At 41.4% G+C, this 15282-nt stretch overlaps 1 long non-coding RNA gene across 2 annotated transcripts in view; it reads left to right on the forward strand.

Annotated features, from left to right (window-relative positions):
• LOC122420921 overlaps positions 1 to 15282 on the forward strand; it is a 59543-nt gene that overhangs the window by 5483 nt on the left and 38778 nt on the right. For both annotated transcript variants that reach the window (XR_006263410.1, XR_006263411.1), the window contains exons 2-3: positions 12459 to 12578; positions 15134 to 15249. This is a non-coding gene — a long non-coding RNA (uncharacterized LOC122420921). The remainder of the gene's footprint in view (positions 1 to 12458; positions 12579 to 15133; positions 15250 to 15282) is intronic.

Raw genomic sequence — 15282 nt, forward strand, 5'->3', positions numbered from 1 at the left:
CAAAGAGACAATCTTCCTATCCATTGGCTAAAGATTTTTCAAGTTAATGAACATTTCATTTTCCACACTTTTGGTACCAAGAGATTTAACCAGGAAAAAGCTCAAACCTCAGGGTTCAAACTATAGCATGGAAAAATAAAGTATACATCAAGCACCATCTACCTCCTTTGCTCTCTCAAAGACGTCAATACTCTATTCCAGTCAGGGGGTGGGGTGAAGAGGCTGAACCTTGGAGGGAAACTTCACCCAAAGGGGGAAAAAATCTGTTTGGTGGCTACTTCAAAACAAGTTCCCAAACTGTAGAAGGGACTCCAGTCCCTTTGACTTGCAGGAACCACACATAAGAAAAGGACAGAAAATACTACAAAGCAGGCTTATTTTAATTGCCCAGGGGTTTCCAATGCAAAGCACAACTTAAATGCATATTCCAAATTCTTGCTCCAAAGCCGGCTTCTTTGTGCACATTGTTTGGGCTCTCATTGACCCCAGGTCCAGATTAGGCAGCGGCTGATTCCTGCTTTACAGCCCCGCCGGCCTAATGAGGCCGGGAGGCGACCGGGCGCGAAGCGTCCTCGCAGCCCGGGCAACGGCTGGTTTACGGCCGCCAAGGGCCCTGTAGGTGGAGATCAAAGGATCAGCGGGCCGAGACTGCAAGAGAATTGACCCTGGGAAATGAGGGCCCCTCCCTCCGGCCCCAGCTTCGACTGGGCCTTGCAAGAACTTGCTGTGTGCATAGGGACCCTGGGTGGGAGCCCAGACCTGACCTGTGTTCTGTTTTTAAATGATGTACATTCCAGTTGTTGGGATAAGAGGTCTGATTATACAAGTTTATTAATGATCTAATCCTTAACTATTATGCCCGTCCTTTTTTCCCCCCTCTTTGATCTATTGGCTTGGGAAGGTGTAATAAAGCCTCCCATTATGAATGAGGCTATGTTCGTTTCTCCTCAGTGTTTGCTTCGTATATTTTGAAGTTGTTAGGTGCATAAGGGTTTATGATATTAATATGACATAAGTGAATTATTTCTTTTATCAGTATGAAATATCCTTTGTTGTCTTTCCTAATAATTTTTGCTTTTAATGCATCTTTTTTCTTAACATTTCCTTTGTACTTCTTTTTTCATTCTTTCATTAATTTTTTTTCCTTTTCTTTTCCTGAGAGTTGATTTTACCGTACAGTTTCATTTCTGATACACTATAACAATAGTTTGTATGAAGTTACTCTCTTATTTTTTTCTCCATATTCCCATCCCAACTTTCCTTTCTTCCTCCTCCTCAAAGACACTCTTTCTAATGTGTTTAGTTTGTGGTTCTTGGATATGTCTATATTCCTTTTTTTAAAATACAGTAGTTCTTTTGTGTCTATATTTCTAAAAGATGTATAGTGCTTTGTATATGTATATGTTTTTAATTTACAAAAATTATACCAACTACATTTCTGTTTTTACATTTTTTGCTCACTATTGTTTTAAGAGCATTCCATATTGTTTTCATATCTAGGTAATTGCTTCTGTTTGCTGCATAGCACTCTAATTTATCAGTTCACCATCCTTAATTATTCTTCTACTAATGAAGAAGACCTGCATTGCCTTGAATTCTTTGCTACTACAAACAATACTTCAATCGACGATCTTGTACTTATATCCTTTGGGATTTCAGTGAGAGTTTCTCTGGATTATATACCAAGATTGGGGTTGCTGGATCATACGATATACATACTGAATTATGCTAACCAAAGTTCATGATAGTTCCAAATTCTACATGTCCTCACTAATAGTAGTCCCTCGCTGACCTTTTAATTTTGACCAGTCTGATAGATTTAAAATGTCATGTTCTAACTGGCCATACCGCAATACAAAATAAAAAGTTAAAAAAGTTATAATTTTCTAACTGATTATGAAGGAAGTTGAGCATCTCTTCAGACTTGTTAACCAGTTAGACTTCCTTTTATGTTAATTGCCTATGCATATCTTTTAAAAATTTATTTATTTGGCCACACTGGGTATTCATTTCTGCACGTGGGCTTTCTCTAGTTGTGGTGAGCAGGGGCTACTCTCTGGTCGCGCTGCGTGGGCTTCTCACTGCAGTGACTTCTCTTGTTGCAGAACAGGGGACCAGGGCACTCAGGCTTCAGCAGTTGCAGCATGTGGGCTCAGTAGTTGCATCTCCCTGCTCTAGCACGCAGGCTCAATAGTTGGGGCATGGGCTTAGATATCCTGGGGCATGTGGGATCTTCGCGGACCAGGGACATGCATTATCAGACAGATTCTCTCTTTTTTTTTTTAATGACATAGTTTTCATTTATTCAAAAAGAAAAAGTAGAAGGAAGGTATGCCAACAACTTTACCCTTGATTCCAGGTATACCTTGGGCAAGCGAGTTGACAACTCTGAACCTCCGTTTTCTGAGCTGTGAAATGGGGACTTACGATAGCTTAAAACCTCTCGGGGTTCTGATGTTGTGTAGTTCTGATTCCATTATTCAAGGCATGAACTGTTCTATTGGCATCATGTCATGTCTGTTTTTGATTACAATTTAATTCCTCACTCAAATTCTTAATAAAAATGTCAAAACAAATATGTTGAAAGAAGTTCTAATGTGTACTTTCAGCAGTTTTCCACATTGCAAACCTTAACTTAACCACATTGCAGGTTAAGTGTGGATTAATCTACTCTGACAAGTGCTTTTTTTCCTGGGTGGAGAAAACCATGGATATAGCCATTTCTGATAATTCTGTGCTTAACTCAACTTTCACATTAGTTTTGTCTTTAAATTAATAAACTCTGAAATTTCTGGATTATTCAGATCGATCAGAGATAGACAGATTTCCCTCTTCAGATTTCCGACCAGAGTAATGACCATGACTAAGACAAAATTTTTCAGGAAGTGAGATAGTGGACGTGCCTGTGCTTAATCCCTGCCTCTATCTTTTTCCAGATGTGCCAAGATTTTCCTTTGGGCAGTTCTGGTAGGATTATGTTGGGTTGTGTGGTTTGTCAAATAACACTCAGTTAAACAAGATATACATTTATTTTTGTATCCCAGAAAGAAGATGATTCATGGTTGACTGTTTCCATAGTGTTAGGGACTCAGGCTCCACCATGAGTTTCCTCCATCCCCAAATCACCATGTAGTCAAAGATGACTTATTTGTCTCCAGCCATCCTGTCCACATTCTGGACATAGGAAAGGAAGAAAGGACAGATAATCATGACATATCCCTCTGAGGACATTTCCTGGAAGTGATCTCATCACTTCCACTTGTATTCAGTGGATCTGAACATTGTTGCCCGGCTTTTTAGCTTCAAGAGAGTCTTTGAAATGTAATCTTGATTCCAGATGGCTATATTCCTGGCTAATACATGAGTGTTTTGTTACTCAGAAAGAACTTTGTCAGGCAGATTCTTAACCACTGGACTACCAGGGAAGTAAGCCTATTCATATCTTTTGCCCATTTTTATGCTGGGGTTCCTGACGGAGCGACTGAGCATGCATGCATGCATTCTTAGATATTTGCAGGACTTTGTTGTATATTTGGATTTTAATCACTTTTTTTTTGAAGCTAGAAATATGTTCTCCTGGTTTGTCACTTATTAAACTTTTTCAATCATGTCTTTGCAGGAAAACTTCAATCTTAATATAGTCAAATCCATCTCATTATATGGTTTCTGTTTTCTTGGTTTAAACATCTTTATTCACTCCAAAGTCATAAAAATATTCTGCATTTTTCTACTAGCTGTTCTGGGTTGAATTATATCTCTTAAAAACAGATATGCTGAAATCCTTACCCCAAGTAGTCTAGAATGTGCTGTTATTTGGAAACAGAGTGGTTGCAGATGTAATGAATTAAATTAAGATGAGGTCATACTGGAGCAGTTTGGGGCCCTAGCCCAATAGGACTGATGTCCTTATAAGAAGACAGCCACTTGGAGACAGACACCCAGAGGGAAAAGTGCCATGTGATGAGAAAGGCTGAGATTGGAGTTCCGCAGTGCAGCTGCAAGCCGAGGAACTGCAAAGATTGCCAGCAAATCACCCAAAGCTAAGACAAAGCAAGGAAGGATTCCCCTGCAGATTCCAGAGGGAGCTTGGCCCCTTCACACCTCGATTTCAGACTTCTAGCCTCCAGAACTGGGAGACAGTACATTTCTGTTGTGTTAAGCCACCCAGTTTGTGGTACCTTGATTTGCAGCCTTGTGAAAGGAATATGCTAGCTTTATAGATTATCTTTCATGTTTCGCTCTCTAATCCATTTGTTTGAACATTGTATTGTGGTGAAAAGTAGGGAACCAACTTTTCTTTTCTCCTTATAAAGAATCAGTTTTCACGATGTTATCCTTTAACAGTCCATCTCTTCCTTTCTGATTAGGACGCTTATTCTGAAATATCTCAAGGTCTTTCATATACAGGTGTCTCCTGTTCCTTTGATCAGTTTGTCTGATCATGTGCCGTTCCACCTTTGTTTTCTTTCTTTACTCTGGCTTTTTGGTATATCTTTTCAATAAACTATTTTTATTTATTTATTTGTTTGGCTGTGGCAGGTCTTTGTTGCAGCATGTGATTGAACCCGGGCCGCCTGCAGTGGGGGCATGAAGTCTTAGCTACTGGATCACTTGGATCATCAGGGAAGTCTGTTTGACTTCTTGATATCTTACTTGATACAGATCCTCTTATCTATTTGTGAGTCTTGATTCTGCCACACGCATTTTTTAATCCATTTATTTTGTTTCTAAAAAAAAAAACCTTTCTGGAATTTGGGCTTGTGTTGAATTTATAGCTTGATTTAGATAGAAGAAACATCTAAATAATATTAAATTGTTGCATTCATGAACATGGTTCATCTCCCCTTGTTAGATTTCTTCTGTTTCCTTTAATAACATTATTATTTTCTTTTTTGGCCATGCCACGTGGCTTTTGGGATCTTAATTCCCAGACCAGGGATTGAATCCAAGTACTTGGCAGTGAAAGCTTGGAGTTCTAACCATTAGACTGCCCGGGAATTCCCTAAATTTTTTTCTTCATAAACATCTTGTGGATTGACAGATGAATTCCTAGATTACCTTTAAACTTTTGTTACTATTCTGAATGGGATCTTATTTTTTGTTAGAGTTTCTAGTTGTTTACTACCAGATCAGTTCAGTTCAGTTCAGTCGCTCAGTCGTGTCCGACTCTTTGCGGCCCCATGAACCACAGCATGCCAGGCCTCCTTGTCCATCACCAACTCCTGGAGTCCTCCCAAACTCATGTCCATTGAGTCAGTGATGCCATCCAGCCATCTCATCTTCTGTCACCTCCTTCTCCTCCTGCCCTCAATCTTTCCCAGCATCAGGGTCTTTTCAAAAGAGTCAGCTGTTAGCATCAGGTGGCCAAAGTATTGGAATTTCAGCTTCAACAACAGTCCTTCCAATGAATACCCAGGACTGATCTTGAGGATGGACTGGTTGGATCTCCTTGTAGTCCAAGGGACTCTCAAGAGCCTTCTCCAACACCACAGTTCAAAAGCATCAATTCTTCTGCACTCAGCTTTTTTTATAGTATAGAGAAGTGCTATTCATTTTTCCAGTTTGATTTGTTGTTTGGCCAATCTGCTGACTTTCTGATAGTCTTAATGGTTTGGAGTTTCTGTGTGTGCATGTGTGCTCAGTCGTTTCAGTCACGTCAGACTCTTTGCAACCGTATGGACTGTAGCCTGCCAGGCTCCTCTGTCCATGGATTTGCCAGACAAGAATACTGGAGTGGGTTGCCATGCCCTCCTCCAGGGGATCTTCCCAACCCGGGGATCGACATCTCCTATGTCTCCTGCATTGCAGGTGCGTTGTTTATCGTCTGACCCACCAGGGAAGCCCCTGGAGTTTCTATATGGAATACCAAATCACATCCAAATAATGACAATTTTGTCCTCCTCCCTCTCATCCCTTATATACATATTTATAGTGACTTATTGCAGTGACCTGGACCCCTAGGAGTGAACAGTATTGGTGATTGTATTATATCTTCCTTCTGATCTTAAAGGAAATGAGCTTAAGGTTCTATCTTAAGTGTGTGATGTGTAGTAGATTTTGGTAGATAGTCCTTATCAAATTATGGAAGTTCCTTTCTATCCCTAATTTTCTGAGAGCTTTTATCATAAATAGATGTTGAACATTATCAAATGATTTTTTCAAGGCATAGATGTGACCATCGGACTTTTCTCCTTTATTCAGTAATGTAGTACATTACATTAACTATCTGATGTTCATTAAAACCTACTTGATGATATTTTATTTTTCATACATTTATTGTATTTGCTTATCTAATATTTTATTTAGGAATTATATTTATACTTATAAAGTAAAATTGGCCTTTAATATTCTTTTCCCAAAGTGTCCCTATTCTGTTTAGGAGTCAAGCATACCAGCTTCATAAAATAAATATCTCTTCTTTTTTTTCCTTGTAATAAGTTATATACTGCAGGTGTTACTTGTTCTTTGAAAGCTTGGTAGAATTCCCCTGCTAAACTTTCTGGGGCTTCTTTTAACTAAAGTTTCTTTAATGACTGTTGGTCTCTTCAGAGTTTATTGTTTCTTATTTCAGTATTGGCGTTTTCTATTCTTGTGGAAATTTGTCTGTTTTGTCAAGATTTTCAAGTGCGCTGGTCTATGTAATTCAAAAATTTATTTTATCATTTGAAAATATCTCTATATGTAGTTCCCTCCTTTTCAGTTATGCATTTTGTTTTTATTTGCATCTTTTTTCTATCAGTCTTGCCTGAAGCATTGTTATCTTATTAGAATTTCAAATTGCCAAGTTTTGAGGGGTTTTTTTTGGTCTTCTCTGTTTTTTCACTCTATCAATTTCAGCCTTTAAATTATTTTCTTCTTCCTTTTTGGATTTTTCTCTGTTGTTTCATATTTAAGTTCTAAACTGAGGCTTCCTCCATTTGTTTTCAGTCTTTTGATAAAAACGTTCAAAGCAATGAATTACCCTTGAAACATTGCTTTTACTGCCTTTCAGTTATAGGATGCATTTCATTTATTTATTTTTGGCCGCACTGAGTCTTTGTTGCTGTGTGTGGGCTTTCTCTAATTGCACAGAGGCTACTCTAGCTGTGGTGGAGGGCTTCTGACTGCATCGGCTCATCTTGTGCAGAGCACATGCTCTGAGACGGAGAAGGCAATGGCACCCCACTCCAGCACCCTTGCCTGGAGAATCCCAGGGACGGGGGAGCCTGGTGGGCTGGTGTCGGTGGGGTCGCACAGAGTCGGGCAGACTGAAGCGACGCAGCAGCGGCTCTGAGACATGCCGGCTTCAGGAGTTGCGGTGCTTGTGCTCTGAAGTTCAGGCTCGCAGTTGCGATGCATAGGCTTAATTGCTTCATGGCACGTGAAATCTTACTGGCCCAGGGATCAAACCCGTGTTCCCTGCATTGGCAGGCAGGTTCTTAACTACTGGACCACCGGGAAATTCCTATGTTTTATTTTCTAACTCGAGAGTTATTTGTATTATATTATTTAAGTTTTGGGGCTCCTGTGTTTTTGGTATTTAGAGCCATTTACACTAGGATGAATGACGATGGTATAATAGAGAGAGTCTAGAACACGCTGCCTCAGAAGACATTTATTTCACAAAACGTCGCAGAGTAGGTGGGTGGCCCCGCCCCAAGAGGTCATCAGGCCCCAGTTTTCTTATTGCCCTGCTCGAGGCAACATCCTGTCTCATATGGGTGAAGCCATCTTAGGGTCACTAAATCTGTTCCCCTCTATCAGAAAACAGAAGGCAGAAGTATGGAGTAGTTAGCTTAATTTTAAAGACAAGACTCAGAAGTTACCTACCTTACATCTGCTCTTATTCCACTGGCCAAAATTTGGTCATATAGCTACAGGAGACGATACTAACTAGGGTTTGGTCAGAAAAACAGAAACTGTACCAGTTATTTTAACAGAGAGAATTTAATATAAGGAATTAGTTGAGTTGGTGAATTAGATGTTGAAATGACAAAATGGGGATGTTGTATTAATCAGAGATAACAGATGCAGGCATTCACCCCCTAGGACTGAGGCAACAAAGGGAATTTCTAGTTGTTTACTGTCGTTGTTGCTTAGTCCCTAAGTTGTGTCCAACTCTTTTTCAACCCCATGGACTAGAGCCCGCCAGACTCCTCTGTCCATGGGATTCTCCAGGTAAGAATTCTAGAGTGGGTTGCCATTCCCTTCTCCAGGGGATCTTCCCAACCCAAGGATCAAACTCGCATCTCCTACATCGGCAGGCAGATTCTTTACCACTGAGCCACCAGGAAAGCCCTGTTTACTATTATGTGAACGTCATAGAGTTATTATAATTATAATACGGTTATTAGAATCTAGAAGGTTGAAGGAATACTCCTGTAGAGCCGGAACCCAGGCCTCTGACGAGGGGACAGCTGGTTTCAGTGTTTCAGAGAGAGAAAAATGAGACTGAGAATGTGGAAAAGACAGGAGTCAGCTGCTGCCATCAGGGAGAAGAACTGCTGCTGGAGTAATGCTGACAGGAACAGCAAGCGAAACAGGAAGAAACATGTACTTTCTCCTTCCAGCCTTTTGTCTTTCTTGTGATCCCTCCCAGCAGAATCAAATAGAGAGCTGGCAACCTCAGAGCCAGAAAGTGGAGTGTGAAAGGGTGGGTTTGGGTTAAGAAACAATTAGTCATGAAGGCAGTTAACCCACCCTTTTGACTACTCAGCATCCATGCATACCTTTTTTTTGGCTGTGCCACGCAGCAAATGGATCTTAGTTCCCTGATCAGGGATCAAACCCACGCCCCCCACTTTGGAAGCATGGAGTCTTAGCCACTGGACCACCAGGGAAGTCCCATATGTATCTTTCTACACACATTCAGACTTCCACTTAACAACTATAAACATCATGTTTCATCTGATCTTGCACAAAGATGCTCTAATCTATTCTCCAAACAGGGGAGATACAGAATTCCTCCTGTCATATTATCCATTTCTGTTTTGCCTTTCTTATTATTCTCCTTCCAGCATTCATTTGGATTGAGTCTGCTCCCAACATTTCCGTTTTCCCCTCTATGCTATATTGAAAGTTTTACACTTACTGTCTGTTCTTTTAGTGCTTACTCTAAAAATATCATCATGTGCATTCTACAAAATCTTCTCCATTTATAAGTTCTTCCAGATTTTAGTTCTTTTTTAAACATTAAAATTTGACATTGTTACTGTACTTTTGGTAGAGTTTTGATATTTTTGGTATGTTTACCTCATGCTTTTGGTTACTTTTTCTTTTCTTATCATTCTTGTGTTTCAGAACTTCATTCTAGGATTAGTTTCCTTCCTCCCAAAGTATATCTCTTAGAAATTCTTTTGAAAAGGGTATTTTGGGAATTAATTCCTACTTTTTGGTTTGTCTAAACAATCATTTTCTTTTTGTTTTTGAAAGATATTTTGCTGGGCATACAGTTCTAGTGTGACAAGTTATTTTATTTTAGCCCTTTGAGGATCTCATTCCACTATCTTCTGGATTATTGCTATTGAAAAATAAAAAGTAATGCTTGGGTTATTCAAATGATATTCTCTTTAGTGGGCTAAAGTTTACTAATTACCTAGTGTGGATATTTTAAAAAAAATATTCTGCTTGGGATTCATTGGGTTTCCTGAGTTTGAGGAAGAATCTTTCTTATCAATTCTGAAAAATTTCCGGACATTATCAAATGTGCTTCCCTCCCTTCCATTATCTTTTTATTTATTTTGGCTCTGCTGGGTCTTCATTGCTGCCCGGGCTTTTCTCTAGTTGCAGCAGGCAGGGGCTACTCTCCTGTGATGCACAAGATTCTCACTGCAGTGGCTTCTCTTGTTGAGAGGCACAGGCTCTAGGCTGTCTTCAGTAGCTGTGGCTCCCAGGTTCTAGAGGACAGGCTCAGTGGTTGTGGCACAGCATGTGGGATCTTCCCCTACCAGGGATCGAACCCATGTCTCCCACATTGGCAGGCAGACTGTTTACTACCAGGGAACCACCAGGGAAGCCCCTATCTTTTTAAAAAAAATCACAAATTAGATGTATGTTGGACCTTCCCACTGTTCCATATTTCTCAACCCATTGTTCATAATATCCATCATTTCTTCTCCCTATGCTGCACCCTGTGTAATTTCTTCAAATATATATGTGTTCTAGTTTCTTCTCCTTTCAATGGTGATATAATCTATTTCATTTGTCCACTGGGTTTTTTAATTTTCACATATGTAATTTCTAGTCTCCCTTGTTCAAATCTTCCTTGCCAGTCTTGATAGTCTGTTTTTTCCTTCAATATTTTCAAAATATCATCTTCGATTTCTTAAAACATTTATTTTGTATTCAGTACCTTATAATTTAATATTCATACCAGCTCTGAGTCTGATTCTGAGGTTTGTCACTTCTGTTTGTTAGGTTTGTGGAACTCATGTTCCTTGGGATTTTATCTGTGGAAATTCTTTAAAGCCTGGGTTTAAAATGCATTTTCCTGGGTAGAGTTAGTGTTTACTTCTGCCATGTACCTGTGGGAATAGCTAGCTTGGGTTGTTATTCAACCCCTCAGTCATGTCGACTCTTTGAGACCGCGTGGACTGCAGCACCCCAGGCTTCCCTATCTGTCACCATCTCCCAGAGTTTGCTCAAACCCATGTCCATTGAGTCGGTGATGCCATCCAACTATCTCATCCTCTATCATTCCCTTCTCCTCCCACCTTCAGTCTTTCCCAGCATCAGGGTCTTTTCCAGTGAACCGGCTCTTCCCATCAGGTGGCTAAAGTACTGGAGCTTCAGCTTCAGCATCAGTTCTTCCAATGAATATTCAGGGTTCATGTAGCCAGTTTAGGACCACTCTAAAATTTTGTCTGGAGGTCTTTCAGGCTACATAGATAGTACAAATTTAGATTTTAAACACACAGGAATATGGACTTACTGTTACGAATTCTCAGGGGAAATTTTTCTCTTGCTTTACTCATCATAAAGGCAGAGACAAACATATATTCCCATCGTGTTTTTCAGAGGGAGGGCTTTTTAAAAAAGTACCAACCAAGGGTTTGCTCTCAGGTTCTAGAATTTTATATCTAGAACTGTGATCTTTCCTCTCACTCTGATTAAGTCCCAGGATTTTTCTTCTCTGAAAATAGCCCTTTAACATCCTGGCTTTATGCTGATAACCCCAGAAAAAGCACTGAGTCTAGAGCTATCTTTACTTCTCTGGATTCACGCTTTCTTGTTTCTGGGGCTGTAAGGATATACTTAAGGCACACTCTCTCCTTCAAGACTGGCCCAACCAAGAGGAAATGTCTGGGGCCCCAGGCCTCCCCCGCTCTCATTGAATTAGAGTGCTAGTTTACATACAATTAATTGTACCTATTCATTTTTAAATTAATTATACCCTGTCCCTAGCATTCAGGGACAGCAAATTCAATTACTCATTAATCTAATCATTACTGCTTTTATTCAGAGAACACTGAGGGTCTGTTTTTTTAAATTAGTTCATTTTTGGTTGCACTGCGTCTTCATTGCCGCGTGTGGGCTTTCTCTCACTGTGGCAAGAGGGGGCTTCTCATTGTGGTGGCCTCTCGCGCGCTTGGGCTTCAGCAGTTGCAGCCTGTGGGCTCAGTAGCTGTGGCTCTCAGGCTCTAGAGCTCGAACTCAGTAGTTGTGGTGCGCGGGCTCCACGGTTGCCTTGTGGCTTGTGGAATCTTCCTGGACCAGGGATCGAACCCATATTCCCTGCATCGGGAGGCGATTCTTAACCACTGGGCCAGCTGGGAAGTCCTGAAGGACTGTTAATATCCTAACACCAAGGAATGTCTCTTATGGGCTGAACTGTCTCCCTCCCATCCCCACCCCCAAATTCATGTGTTGAAGCCCTAATCTGCAATACCTTGAAATGACTTTATTTGGAGATAGGACCTTTAAAGAGGTGATTAGGTGAAAATGAGGCCTTTAGATGGGTCCTAATTCAATCATGATTGGTGTCCTTACAGGAAGAGGAAATTTGAACACACAAAGAAACATCAGGGATGTCTGTCCACAGAGGAAAGAAGGCAGTCATCTACGAGCCAAGGAGAGGCTCAGAAGAAGCCCTCCTGCCCTCAGCCTGATCTTGGGCATTTGTCTCTGGAACTATAAGAAATGAATTTCTGTTGTTTAAGCCACCCAGTCTGTGGTTACTTTGTTATGACTGCCCCAGAAGGCTAGTCCTAGCATCTCTGACGCTATGATTTCAGGCACCATCTTGGCCTCGAGGGAAGAAACCATGATTTGACACAGGAGCCTTGTCAAGGCTATTCCAAAAAACCAAACAACAACAAACAAAAAAAGGAAAGAAAAAGCAAAAGCTAACCAAATAAATAAACAAAAACCCAAAACACCAAGCTGTTCCCATCACACCCATCGTGCAGCCTGGTTTGGCAGACAGACTTCTGCCCAGGCCTGGGATGTTTCTCACTCATGCATCATGTTTCTTTTTCCAGGGCCCTTCTGCTCAGGAATGAAGCCGAGGATGGGCAGCATCTCGGGGCTGCTTCAGACTCTGCAGATGACTTGGCTTAGAGGACCTGTGGGATGTGCGGAGAAGGAGAACCGGGGGAGAGGTGAGAACAGCAGGAGCTAGGGAGGGGGACGAGGGACAGGAACACTCTCTCAGGCTTGAAACCAGATTCTCTGAATAAGTGTGGGTGAGGAAGGCATTTTCTGAGGTCTAGAAACACAAGGGGAAATGCAGGAAGGGAGTGATATCCGATGAGTTCACGACTAAGTGAATCAGAGGTGGCGCAAGCATCCCAGCCCTCCTCTGCCTCTCTTGATTACCTTGGGAAGCTGATTCAGTCATATATATTCGATTGCATTCATATTCATATTGCAATATGAATATGCATGTGCAATATTCATATTGCATCTATTCACCTTTACTATTTCCCTTCCCCTGGCTTCATGTATGACAAATTCATTCTCTCATTGGAAAAATATTTTCTGAGCATGGTGGATGTGTTGGGCACGTGGCAGTCTCTGCCTTCATCCAGCTCCAGATCTGGGAGAGCAAGCGCTCAGAGTGAGTGTTTCACCAAATGGCTTAAAAACTTAAACCTAAGATGTGACACCATAGAACTCCTAGAAGAAAGTATATGCAAAATATTCTCTGACAAGTTGTTGCTGTTCAGTTGCTCAGTCCTGTCTGACTCTGCAACCCCATGGATTCCAGCATGCCAGGCTTCCCTGTCCTTCACCATCTCCCAGAGCTTGCTCAAACTCATGTCCGTTGTTGCCATCCAACCATCACCAGTCGGTGATGCCATCCAACCATCTCATCCTCTGTCATCCCCTTCTCATCTTCTTCAATCTTTACCAGCATCAGGGTCTTTTCTAATGAGTCAGCTCTTCACATCAGGTCACCAAAGTATTTGCTTTCCAATGAATATTCAGGATCAATTTCCCTTAGGGTTGATTGGTTTGATCTCTTTGCAGTCCAAGGGACTCTCAAGAGTCTTCTCTAACATCATAGTTTGAAAGCATCAATTCTTCATCACTTAGCCTTCTTTATGGTCCAAATAAAAACAAACAAATGAGACCTAATCAAACTTACAAGCTTTTGCACAGCTAAGGAAATTGTAAACAAACAAGCAAGCAAAACCCCAAAAAGACAACCTATGGAATGAGAGAAAATAGGGCTTGCAGTAATATGGGGTTTACATGGGGTTGCAAAGAGTCAGACATGACTTAGCGACTGAACAAAACAAAAAACAAGGATTTTAGACTCTCCCTGAAGGACATGGGAATCTACAGAAAGATTAGGCTGGGGAGCAACAACTAGATCACAAATGAACTGTACAGCAAGATTTGAAAGGTTGCTGTTGTATTCAGCAATATCTTATGGAAAAACTTGAACGAACTTTTTGGGCAACTCAGTAGTACAGGTGAGAGATGATGGTGATTTGGACGAGGGTAGCTTCACGGGGAATGAGAGAAGTGACAGATTTTGAACCTCTGGAACATTCTAAAGGGTCTGATATGGAGTGAGGAAGTGGGAGGAGCTAAGTGTGACTCCCAGATTTCTAGGGAGACTAAAGAGTCAGAAGAGAAGAGAGAAGAGGATCTAACTGTTACTCTAGGAGGTCTGTCAAGGGGAAGAAGGAACTTTTTTTAAGAGCATGGAGAAGGAGGGGCTTCTCTGGTGTCCAGTGGTTAAGAATCCATCTGGCAATGCAGGGGACCTGGGGCTGATCCCTGGTCTGGGAATCTCCCACGTGCCATGGGGCAACTAAACCTGTGCTCCATAACTACTGAGGCTGCACACTCTAGAGCCCATGTACTGCAGCAAGAGAAACCACTGCAATGAGAAGCCTGCCCGCCTCAGCTAAAGAGTAGCCTCCGTTCACCACAGCTCGAGAAAGTTTGAGGAGCAACAAATACCCAGCATAGCCAAAAACAAACAAACAAATAAAATTATTAAAAAAAAAGAGTAGCCCCTGCTTGCCACAACTAGAGAAAGCCCACGCACAATGACAAAGACCCAGCACAGCCAAAAAATAAAATAAGTAGATTTAAAAAAACCTGGGTGAATCCTAGACAGCGTATTAAAAAGCAGAGACATTACTTTGCCAACAAAGGTCCATACAGTCAAAGCTATGGTTTTTCCAGTAGTCATGTATGGATGTGAGAGTTGGAAAGACTGATGCTGAAGCTGAAGCTTTAATACTTTGGGTACCTGATGTGAAGAGCTGACTCATTGAAAAAGACCCTGATGCTGGGAAAGATTGAAGGCAGGAGGAGAAGGGGACAACAGAGGACAAGATGGTTGGATGGTATCACTGACTCAGTGGACATGAATTTGAGCAAGCTCCAGGAGATGGTAAAGGACAGGGAAGCCTGGCGAGCTACAGTCCACGGGGTCACAAAGAGTCGGACATGACTTAGCGACTGAACAACAAAACAAGAAGATTTAAAAAAAGAGTGTGGGGAAAGAATAACAATATCTGGAAACAGCATTGAGTTGCTAAGGGATAGCAGAGTCTAAAGATACTAGATTATCAAGCTTGGCCACATGACCTGCTTTAGCCAATGAAATATGGACACATCAACGTATATCTCTTTTGAGCTGAAACTCCAAGAGCCAGCTCACGGCTGTTCACATCTCTTTTCCCTCTGCCAGGAGATCGGTGGTGTTTTAGACACTGCTCCATCAGTCTGGGTGAAGAAAGGAGCATGTGGAGAAGAACTTGAGCCACCCAGGTTGGACATGGCGCACAAGGGAGTCTCTGCCTTTACGTGAGTCACTGGGATTCCGGTTTGTTTGTTTCC

The sequence above is a fragment of the Cervus canadensis genome, chromosome 18 (assembly GCF_019320065.1).
Source record: "Cervus canadensis isolate Bull #8, Minnesota chromosome 18, ASM1932006v1, whole genome shotgun sequence".
In the NCBI taxonomy this organism is placed as follows: Eukaryota; Metazoa; Chordata; class Mammalia; order Artiodactyla; family Cervidae; genus Cervus; species Cervus canadensis.